Genomic DNA, 12,324 nt, shown 5'->3' on the forward strand with positions numbered 1-12,324 from the left:
AGGAAACAACAGCAAAGTGGCCCTACAAGCATGGCTCCATTCGGAGCACCTGAGTCCACCTGGGCCCCACATACTAGGTCACACAATAATCCCAATACCATCAGATTCCAAGGGACTGGCTGGGGAGATAAAAGTAGGTCCATTACGGGCTCAACCAAGGGGCTTTGGAAACGGGGGGAAGGCTTTATTCACTCCGTGTGACTCTCACTGTCACAGTGAGTGAGAGCCGTGGATGCTAAAAACACTCTGCAGTGTACAGCACCACAAAAGCTGTTCCACCAGATGCTAGTACACTCTGTCGAGAGAAACTGGTAAACAACGGGCATCAAGGGGGAAACGGATTTGGACTAAAAGGCCAAGGATTGCCCTCGAGCACTGTTCTGTGCAACCCCCCGTGACCTCATCCGCACAACTTTGGAAGAGAGGGGGTCCCCGCATGCCTGAGAATGAAATTCCTTCAAGCTGGTGGGATCGGAGCTCAGAGTTGGAATTAGGTTGACTGAAAAGAAATAAGTAATATGGCATTTCTTATACACCAGAGCTTAATGAGAAGACAAATATGACCCATAGATATTTCATTTTTAAGAATACAGTGTCAGGGACTTTCTGAAAGCATGATAAGCTCTCGCTCATCCTGTCTCCTGCACACTCCTGAAGATGCACTGCATTTTGCACTGTAATGGTTCTGAAGGTGACTTTCCAGACTGCATCTGTGTCCTAGTTCAATGAAGAAAAATCCAAGCCATCCTTCTCGGCCCTAAGAGAACATCCATATTTCTTTGTGCTGACTTTTTTATGAAAATGGAAGCAATGATTATATTTTTAAAGTTTTATTTTTAAGCTATTTTATTTATAATCAATAAAATATGGTTAAGCATCTGTATATGCATCCATCCCACCTAACAATTGTTACATGTCAGGAGAAGATCGGCAAGAAAGGACTTTGGCAACACTATATAAAGTGACAAAAATTATTACTTCATGAGAAATGTCCACACATCACATTAAAAGTGAAGTAAACAGCCACATGCATTTTTTAAAAAATAGAAAGAGATGTGAAGCATTTTCAACTTTTGTAGAAAAATTAGTTGGAAGAAAGGAATAAAACATCATTTATGTAGCACCTTCTCTGAAAGTGAAGAAAACCATTACAGGATATAATTAATCTTGAGACCTCTTTGCTAAAAAGAAAGAAGGGGCAACATGATCCCTTTTGGGAGAAGCAGCACAAATTCAGATAACTTGCCTAAGGCAGTGATTGGTGGAGATGGGGTCAAAATCCTACATGAAGATTAAGACGCTTGTGAAATCCCATTCTCTTACAAGCACTACACCTTTTTAAAAGATAACACTCATTGAACACTATGTACAAGTCACGATGCTTTATTCTTTTTTATTTTTATTTTTATTGGAGTATGGTTGCTTTACAATGTGTTAGCCTCCACTGCACAACAAAATGAATCAGCCATACACGTACAGATATCCCCTCCCTTTTGGACTTCCCTCCCATTTAGGTTACCACAGTGCATTAGGCAGAGTTCCCTGTGCTATACAGTATGTTTCCATCAGTTGTCTATTTTATACATAGCATTGATGATGTATATGTCAATCCGTCTCCCAATTCCTCCCTCCCCACCCCTTTCCCCCTTGGTATCCATACATTTGTTCTCTACGTCTAGGTCTCTATTTCTGCTTTGCCAATAAGATCATCTATACCATTTTTCTAGATTCCACATATATGCATTAGCATACAGTATTTGCTTTTCTCTCTGACTTACTTCACTCTGTATGACAGTCTCTAGGTCCATCCATGTCTCTACAAATGACCCAATTTCGTTCCTTTTTATGGCTGAGTAATGTTCCATTGTATGTATGTGCCACATCTTCTTTATCCATTCATCTGTCGGTGGACATTTAGGTTGGTTCCATGTCCTGGCTATTGTAAATAGTGCTGCTATGAACATTGGGGTACATGTGCTTTCTTGAATCATGGTTTTCTCTGGATATGTGCCCAGTAGTGGGATTGCTGGGTCATATGGTAGTTCTATTTTTAGTTTTTTAAGGAACCTCCATACTGTTCTTCATAGTGGCTGTATCAATTTACATTCCCACCAACACTGTACGAGGATTCCCTTTTCTCCACACCCTCTCCAGCATTTACTGTTTGTAGATTTTTTGATGACGGCCGTTTTGACCGGTGTGAGGTGATAACTCATCGTAGTTTTGATTTGCAGCATTTCTCTAATAATTAGTGATGTTGAGCATCTTTTCATACAAATCACTATGCTTTAAATACTCTTCTCACTTAAATCTTGCTGCAATCAAAAGAGACAGATGTAATTTTCCTCATTTCACAATTGAAGAAACTGAGGGCAGTGACACTAAGTAGTTTACATGGGATCACCCAGCAAACAAGTACTGAGAGAATTCCAACCAGAGCTGCTGGACTCAAAGCCTATGCTCCCAGGCATGAGTCCTCCTTCTCTCTTTACCCCCACACAGTGAAGAGACTGTATGCATTTCAGAACTAATACTGATTATTCCTAGTAGCCATCAAGGACTCTGGCAGTGACAAAGCATGAACTGATAGGACATATTTTCAACTTCCTTGAAATGCTATGATCATGAAAAGAATCCTGGCTTTATCTTCCATGCTACTCAATACCCTTCCCCTATCATTAATACTAATCATGCCTTATTTTAAGGTATTACTTTTTTAACATGTCTTCCCTGTCAGACTATAAGACTCTTGAGGACAGAAAAAGTGTTCATCATCATTTACCGCTAGTCTCAACACCTAAGCACAGTGCCTGGCACAGAGTAGGCTCTCAATAAACTTGATTGAATGAATGAATCAAGGTGCCAGGGCAGCCTAGTGAACTAAGGGAAGCACGGCACAGTGGTGGCACCTGGCTCAGTAAGACTTCATTGTCAACTGCTGGATCATGATTGACTTGTAGAGAATCTATGGTCAAAGGAGACAAAGCAAGAGCAGAGGTCAACAGTAACTAAAGCCCCACCTACCTACAAAGCCTTTGAAAACTCTTTATTAATGGCTACCCCTCCAACCTAGGCATGAAACTCTCACACTTGATTTCTCCATGTTTTGAACATCACACTTACTTCCATCTTTAAGTTGCATATATCCATCTTTGTATCACCAGCACACCATACAGCACCTACATACTCAACTTTTCTCTATCTTCTACCCAATGTACTTAGCATTGACCGACAGCTACTAATAGTTTATGCCCCTTTTTATAATGGCTCTCTTGTATCCATAGTTTTTATCCACAATAAAGCTGTAACTCATATCCCAAATTTATTTCCCACTATCCCTCCCTTCACCCGTTTTAGTGTCATCTGAAGAGCACTATACCTGCTGATGCCCTGACAACTTTCTTGCCTTTGCTCATGCAGTATATTTTGCACCAAATGCCCTTCATTTTCACACCTGAGCCCAGTTCAACTATCATTTCCTCCAGGAAGGCTTCACAAACTCATTCCAAATGGACATAACCCTTTCCTCATCTCAATTCCCACATTTTATCTGTATTTTTTTGTTGACAGACATAACTTTACTCTGTAAATTCAGATATTGCTTTATATTCTCAACTAGATGGTAAGCTCCCTAAAGGCAAAGGCCATACATCATTCACTTCTTTATCTTCCACATCAAGTAGAACAGGGCCTTCTACATAGTGGCTACTTTGTAACTATAAGTTGAGTGACTAAAGGAATGAATAAAAGGTTAAGTGCATTTTTTGTTCAGTTATTCTTAAGTCTTGAATCTGGCTTAACGAAAATAGCATTACTCATCCATACATCATAAATCCTAATTCAGTTTTTCTCATAAGCTAGCTACGAAATTCAGGCTGGTTACTCCACGGGTTCGAGTTTCCTCATCTGAAGAAAAGATGAACTACAGCTGATCTCTCAGGCCATTACCAATATGTAAAAATATGACAGTGTAAAATACGTGGATAATTCCAAGCAGAGGAAACACAATTCCCCTTACCTTTGTCTAGTAAATTTCAGTCTTTCTTCAGATTTCAACTCATCATCACTTCTACAGAGAAGTTTCCCTGATGACCAGGACTACATCAAATCCTGCCACATAACGCTCATACAGCACCATAAACCTCCACTTTGCAGGATTTACCATACTTATCATTTTTGTTTCTATGATTATTTAATTAAAGTCTATACCTACTCATCCCCTGTATGTTCAATAAGATGAATGAATGAGTGTAATCTGTTTTAGATTATAAGGTTTTACAAAGTAAAAACATTTTTTTCAGTAGTTCTCTTTGTAGTTATATAATCACATATGTTTCAGCACTTAAATATTTTCCAAAGATGATGGACAAAGCTAGGTGGTCACAACTTCAAAGAGTTAACATAGTTTTCAAAGAACCTAGCTTGTCATTTCATCAAAGTTTGTATGTTCAAAGAATATGGTCTCTGATAGACTTTTTTTTGGCCATGCTGAGTGGCATGTGGGAACTTACTTCCCCAACCAGGGATTGAGCCCGTGTCCCCTGCACTGGAAGCGTGGGGTCTTAACCACTGAACCACCAGGGAAGTCCCTCTGATAGGCTTATTTCTAAGTGGGAAATCTCGTTTGTTTTATTTCAGCTTTTTCTTATTTTTATCTGTACTTCTTTCTCTATTCAAAAGAAATTTATCTATAAAACAACTCATCCCATGTGTTTTCTTGGATCATTAGTTAGGTAAAAATACCAATTTAGAGATTCTTTTTATGATGTAGAAAGCAAGCCCCCTAATATGAGCAGGAAAAACAAGAATGTTTCTTTGTAAACAGCTACAATTTAATATTTGATTTTTTAAACCACAAACAGAAATTTAAAAGATTTAAGAATTAATAAAATATCAATGACATCATCTTTTTTTAACATCTTTATTGGAGTGTAATTGCTTTACAATGGTGTGTTAGTTTCTGCTTTAAAAACAAAGTGAATCAGCTATACATATACATATGTCCCCACATCTCTTCCCTCTTGCGTCTCCCTCCCTCCCACCCCCTATTCCACCCATCTAGGTGGAATGACAACATCTTTTAACACTGCAAATCTTCAGTGTGAATAAGGAAAGTCTAAAACTTATCTTAATGATAAAACTAATCCAAGCAGTAGGAAATAAAATCTGAAATGCTTTCCTTGATATAAACATTTGAAACTTACTGGTTTATTTTTCTTTATCCCATGAATACTTTTGAATTAACACAAATACACTTGATTTAACAAGCTGTAACATTTTATACCTCTCTAACTCCACACAAACCATTATAGTTAGTACGATAATTATGAGTTAAAGGTATGACCTTAGACACAAAGCCAAAGCTTTCTATCTTCTTTCATGTGCTCCTTTCTGTACACTTGGGGGGTATTCCTTTCCATAAAAAGGAGAAACTGACTGACACATGACCTCTTCCTATCCAATAAAGTGGAGTGCCAATCCCTGAGAGTGATGTTCCCTGAAGGGATGACACAGTATGAGCCAAGCTCACTTCCACCTTAAAATAGATTTTCACTTTTTTAATCACATGTATAAACATGTGAAGGATAAACGTACAAGCAATAAAATTCTATTCCTGACAACATAATTCTGAAAGTCACTAGATCATGCAAGATTCTGAAAAACATATTCATTCTATCAGAAAAGCCACATGCTCTTAAAACAGGTTATATAGAGACATAGGAAAATAAATATACTAAAGAGCAGTGCTTATTTTTTCAAATAATTTAGGTGTTTTTTGAAAAATAAAAACAACACTATTAAATAAAAATTATTACTGTATGTCTTAATTATCACACTCAAGAAATTTTTAGAGTTATACAGACACCCGCCCTTCCCCGATGGTAGGAACTACAATTACACCGGTTCTGCAGTCAGCAGCACTTGGCATGATGGGTTGGATGAGTAAGTTCATTGACTCCTTCTAAAATAACTGGCCAGGGCTTCCCTGGTGGCGCAGTGATTAAGAATCCACCTGCCAATGCAGGGGACACGGGTTCGAGCCCTGGGCCGGGAAGACCCCACATTCCGTGGAGCAACTAAGCCCGTGCACCACAACTACTGAGCCTGCGCTCTAGAGCCCACTAGCCACAACTACTGAGCCTGTGCTCTAGAGTCCACGAGCCACAACTACTGAGCGCACGGGCCACAACTACTGAAGCCCACATACCTGAAGCCCATGCTCCACAGCAGGAGAGGCCACTGCAATGAGAGGCCCACGCACCACAACTAAGAGTAGCCCCCGCTCGCCACAACTAGAGAGAGCCTGCGTGCAGCAACGAAGACCCAACACACAGCCAAAAATTTTAAAAAATAAAATGAAATACTATAACTTTCCAATGAAAAAAATATAAAATACATATAAGCACAAATGACTGACATGAAAAAAGACCACTCATTGTTTGGTTACTTAAACAAAACTGACATTTTTCCAGATGTTATGAAGGTATATGGTTTGATGGGGTTTTTGTGTGTCCATTTGTTTGTGATTTTTAATGATTAGGATTTTTAGTACAGTGGGAGAGATGGGGGGATGATATGATACGGACTTGCCAATATATTCCTTATTAAAGTTTGTTTTGTTTTTTTTGGCTGCATCGGGTCTTAGTTGCAGCACGCGGGATCTTCGTTGAGGTGTGTGGGATCTTTCGTTGTGGCATGCAGCTTGCCTCTAGTTGTGGCATGTGGGTCTTCTCTCTCTAGCTGTGGCGCGCGGGCTCCAGGGTGCATGAGAATGTATTAAGTTTTATTATATCCATGCTAGCTAGGATGGATCTAGGGTGTCTCCTAAGACATAGAAACAATCTCATCACACTGATTTGGAAATTACTGAATTCTGTATTTTTTTCTGAACAACCAGTCAACAAATATACGGTTTTTTTTTTTTTTTACAAAAGCAAAAATGGCAATGCTTTATAGCCGGTTTTCAAAAGAACTGGACTTTTAAAAAACAAAATTGTAAAGGTTTCATAATCACATTTTAATATTTTACCCGTGTGAACAAAAGATCAAAGTATTATAAGACTTGGGCAAAAAAGCCTAAGTAATACAACTCTCTTACAATATCCCTGCAAGAGTGAGCTAAAAATACAATTTACATATTATCAAAAGTTTCTTATTAATATTATTATTACTACTACTATTACTACCACAACTACTACTACTACTATTACAGCCCGCCACATTCAGGAGTACACAGACCTGCAGCACAATACTATCATAAAAATCAAATTGACTCTTGGAGAAGCGAAGGATTCAATGAACCTAAAGAGGTAGAAGAAAATGGATTCTATTTCTCACTCTTCTCAACGCATTCTACTGTACTCCACCTACTGAGAATAGATATTAATACATCTTTCATGCAGATAGCACTGTTTCAGTAGCACAAACGAGGTGTGATCACAGTAAGTAACGGGGCTTACTAATTATAAGCCAGAAAAGAAACGCTACACACTCATTTTTCTAAAACCAACATTTTCATTTAATAGACATTTACTAAAGTAAATAATTCTATATCATTTCAGGGGAAGACAGTAAAAAGAAAGAAGCGAGTCATGAAACCTCTACCCCAAAAACCTAATAAAATAAAAACAAAAAAGGAAAAGAATCAAAAAAGGGGGAGAGAATGGAGTTGTAGAAACAAAGTTTTTGTATAATATTGAAACTAAGTTACTATTAACATGAACTAGATTTTTATAAGCTAAAATATTCATTGTAGCAGGATAACCACTAAGAAAATAACTCGAAAGAATATAACTTTTTAAGGAAGGAATTTAAATGGTACACTAGAAAATATCTATTTAACAAAAGCCATATGTTTAGAAAACGCTTGTTCAACTAAGTCATTCAAATTCAGACTTTTTAAAAAAACACCGGACTTGTCACACCAGACTTGTCACACCAGACTCATCTGCAGGCTGAATTCAGTCCATGAACCACTCTTTCAGTTTGTGACATCCCTGGTTCTGCGGAACTAGATTTTGCCCTTCCTTTAAGGCTTTCAAGTACTACTTCTCCCATTAAAATTGTGATGATCTCCTCAATCTGTATTAATACTTTGCCTCTGTCTCCACTTGATGGAAAGAAAAAGTAAAGAATATGGAGCCAGAAGATTTGGGATAAATCTATCTGCTCATCTATGATTTAAGGTAATTAATATCTCTGAACCTCAATGTTCTCATCTGTAAAATGAAGATAATAACACCTACCTCACAAGGTCATTTTGAAGGTTGGATCAGAAAATACATGTAAAAAGCACCATACAAATATTAATTCAGACTATAATTGCTGATTTTCCTCATCTTCATCCCAGAAAGTGGCTTTCACTCATGGGCGAGATTAATATTCCTCTTTTCTCAGTCCTATATGAGCACTTGCCCAACAAAGTGCCTGACGCACTATTAGTATTTTGCCTTATGGGTTTATATGCATCTCTAAGTATGGTGCCATGTAACTTTGTTGCTTCACTAAGAATTTCAAGTCTAACTTCACAGCAAAAAAAATAAGAAATGAAAAAATATTAACCAGAACATCTTTGTATTTGACCAGATAACAGATGGGGTCCTAGTTATATATGCCAATAACAGCAGACATAAAAAGAAAAAATTAATATAGCTATTCTGTACCTACCTTTATGAACTCTTTATGATAATTCAACTTGCAAATACTTTTTATCTATGGAGTATGTGAAACACCCTCACAGATTTCTATTATTCCTGTCATTGACTCATTTCTATTAAAACTGAGTTATCTTGTCAAAACTCCTGGAAATACTTTCCAAAATTAATTTGCCACAAACAGATTTATCTCAATCAGAGATAAATCACCTGTTTATCTCCGCTGTTACTTACAAAAATAAACTTGCACTCAACTTCCAATATCAAGGACAATCAGAAATACACATATATAGACAGAATAAAGCCCTCAGTATCTTCCTAATTTGAATTGAAGGACTTCCCTGTATTATATTCCTTCTTTAGGAGTACATACTCTCCCACTGAAAATTCTCACATGTCAAAATGAGTGTCCTAGGGCTTCCCTGGTGGTGCAGTGGTTGAGAGTCCACCTGTCGATGCAGGGGACGCGGGTTCGTGCCCCGGCCCACGAAGATCCCACACGCCGTGGAGAGGCTGGGCCCGTGAGCCATGGCTGCTGAGCCTGCACGTCCGGAGCCTGTGCTCCGCAACAGGAGAGGCCACGACAGTGAGAGGCCCGCGTACTGCAAAAAAAAAAAAAAAAAAAAAAAAAAGAGTGTCCTCAAATTATGAGGGTATTATTAACTTAAAAGTAATTTTTAAATACCATAATGCTCTTCAGGGATAAAAAAAAATCTATAAAGCTTTAGGGCTACTTTTCACTGCTCTAAAATTGATATAAATCATTCTATTACAGCAAAGTGGAAAACCTATATTTCTAGAATCTTCAACTTCTCCATACAAAGTATAAGAAGGAAAAAAAAATGTAGCTTCCTAATTTAACTTTAAATCCCATCATCTAGGAATTTATACTATCATAGTTTTACTCCTTTGGACTTCACTGGTAGTAATTTTCACCTATGAATTCTCTGAAACTGTTTTGTAATAATTATTGCTATGACATACAATTAAACCACATGATATGTTTTTTATACACAGTATAATTTTTTTTTTTTTTTTTTTTTTTGCGGTACACGGGCCTCTTACTGTTGTGGCCTCTCCCGTTGCGGAGCACAAGCTCCGGACGCGCAGGTTCAGCGGCCATGGCTCACGGGCCCAGCCGCTCCGTGGGATGTGGGATCTTCCCGGACCGGGGCACGAACCCATGTCCCCTGCATCAGCAGGCGGACTCTCAACCACTGCGCCACCAGGGAAGCCCCCTCCATATTCTTTATTGGGATCTCTTCTCACTCTAGGCCAGTGCTGCTCAAACACTGCCCCAGGTCATCCTAGAGCAATTCAGTCAGAATTTCTGGGGACAGTTCTTAGGCATCAGGATTTTTTTTTTTTAAAGTTCTCCAAGTGATTCCAATGTGCAGTCAGGAAAGAAAACCCCTGCTGTTCATCCCCCCCCCAATAATCTCATCCACTCAGTCATTTTAATTGTCATGTTTATTCCAATAACTTACAAATCTGTATCTCTAGTTCCCACCACCTTGGTCATTCAAAATAAAACAACCACTAAACCACAAAATAAAATTTCATTTTTTTAATCGACACAAAATTTTAAGATATGTTGAAGTTTAAATTATTTCTTTCTAGATTTTTCTGATTTTCTCTCTCTTTTTTGAGGGGTGAAGAACCTGTACTTTGTTCGTATCCCAAAAAACTGATTAGACTCCCTCCTGGGAAATGGAACACGTGCTAGCACACCTTTCCAAAACTGCAGACATCTGGCGGCAGGGGGTGGGGGGGGTCTCAATTCAGAGGTCCCGTAAGCACTAAAAAAAATCAATATGCCTGCAAAAGAATTCATCATTTTCCCATGCCCCCAGACAAAACCTGCTCTTCCTCTCACCGAATGACTGGCAGCTAAAGTAAAAACCTTGGGAATCAAAATTTAATCCTCCATCTTTCACATCCTCACCCTCAGTTATTGGCCAAGTAATATAATTCTAACCCTTTAATAGATAATGAATCTGTTTGCTTTCTCTCCATCCCCACGGCCACTGTGTTCTGTTGCCTGGGGTACCGCAACACCCTCTGAACTGGTCTCCTTGCCCACAGTCTTTACGTGTTCCGCACTACTACCAAAATCATATTTCTAAACACAAATGTTTTTTGTGTACTTAAAACCTTTCAGAGGCTCCTTCCCACCCTTAGGATAGTGTCTGCATTTCACGACATGGTTTCCAAAGCCCTTAGAAACCTCTCCAGATGCTTTCACTGCTCCTGCTGCTGCTAGAACCATCCCCTCATCACTCATTCACCTCGCTTCAGCAGAAATTTCTTTCTTCGGGGAAATCTTCTCTCGTCTCCCAAAGCCAGGTTAGGTGCCCCTTCCACTCATGGCCATGTCACCACGCAATTACTCTGTTACCGCATCAGGCGCTAACTTGATTGTCTCCCCCGCTACAAGTGAGCGCCTCAGAAGCAGAGGCAATGTCTTATTCTTCATGATTGTCCATGCTTGGCACCTTGTAAGTGCTCAGTATTTGTTGAAATAAACAATGAATGAATAATAGCCCTTGTAGTCCTCGCAAATCTTATTAGTGAAATCTGCATTTACCCTCTCCAAGCAACGTTAGGATTCAAGAAAAATAGTTGTTAAAAAGAAGTCTTGCTCACACATGCACAGCAGACCCACGCGCTATCCTGTGGATATTAAAAGGCTGGAGTTCTGCCCCTAGGTGCAGCAGAGACTAACGCAACACTGTAAAGCAATTATACTCCAATAAAGATGTAAAAAAAAAGGCTGGAGTTCATTCATCCAACATTTGTAAGTAGTTACTTTCACTCTGTCCATAATAAGCTTGTATTATGCAGTGTCAACAGTCACCTAGTCATCTTAAATTAAGAAATATTACAGTATGAAATCTGTCATTTAATATAAATAACAGCTACCATTACCATTCTGTAAGCACTGTGCTCAGCAGCTGACACATATTGTCTCATTTAATCTCCACAATCAAGCTCTGAAGCAGATCATTTTACAACTTCTCAGAGGAAGAAACCAAGGCTTGCGAAGGGTAAGCACCTAGACTACAACAATACGGTTAGGATGTGTTAGCCAGTATCCCACCCTTATAGCAGAAAAATAAACCGAACATGAAACTTGTACTTAATATTGCCATTTCATGTCCAATCTTGCTCTAGTAAGTGACAGAACACAAAGTTAAGGCTGCTGGGGTGAGAAACACCTCCGAGTTGATAAATCAGTGTGTATCCATGGAACATAGCCCCATGCCAAAGAGGATGCTGAAAAGCTTACTGAGGATCCTGTGCCCAGCAAAATGGAGTTTGAGACCAGCCCAGTGAACCCGGCTGTCTTCCCCATCTGACCGTGGTTGTTGGCCACTGGCATGTTCTTCACTGCCTGGTTCTTAGTTTATGAGGTCACCTCCACCAAATACACTTGCAATATCTACAAAGAGCTCCTCATAATCTTTGGTGGCCTCACTCTTCATGGGCTTTGGAGTCCTCTTCCTGCTGCTCTGGGTCGGCATCTACGTATGAGCTCCCAAGGGTCCTAACCAGGCGGCTTCACTGAATCCCTGCTTTTGTAAATTATTTATTTTACTATGCTGGAAGTGTCCCACCTGCCGCTCACAATAAAGGCAGATTTGTGACAAAAAAAAAAAAAAAAGCTTAC

The 12,324-nt window shown here is 39.1% G+C and overlaps 1 protein-coding gene and 1 pseudogene across 2 annotated transcripts in view; one reads left to right on the top strand and one right to left on the bottom strand.

Annotated features, from left to right (window-relative positions):
• SUGCT (succinyl-CoA:glutarate-CoA transferase) overlaps nt 1-12,324 on the bottom strand; it is a 683,256-nt gene that overhangs the window by 507,422 nt on the left and 163,510 nt on the right. The window lies entirely within an intron of this gene.
• Nucleotides 11,865-12,318, top strand: LOC309966222 (dolichyl-diphosphooligosaccharide--protein glycosyltransferase subunit TMEM258-like; annotated as a pseudogene). The gene has a single exon. The product of its transcript is annotated as a dolichyl-diphosphooligosaccharide--protein glycosyltransferase subunit TMEM258-like (transcript).

This window comes from Leucopleurus acutus, assembly GCF_964270905.1.
Source record: "Leucopleurus acutus genome assembly, chromosome: 9".
Lineage (NCBI taxonomy): Eukaryota > Metazoa > Chordata > Mammalia > Artiodactyla > Delphinidae > Leucopleurus > Leucopleurus acutus.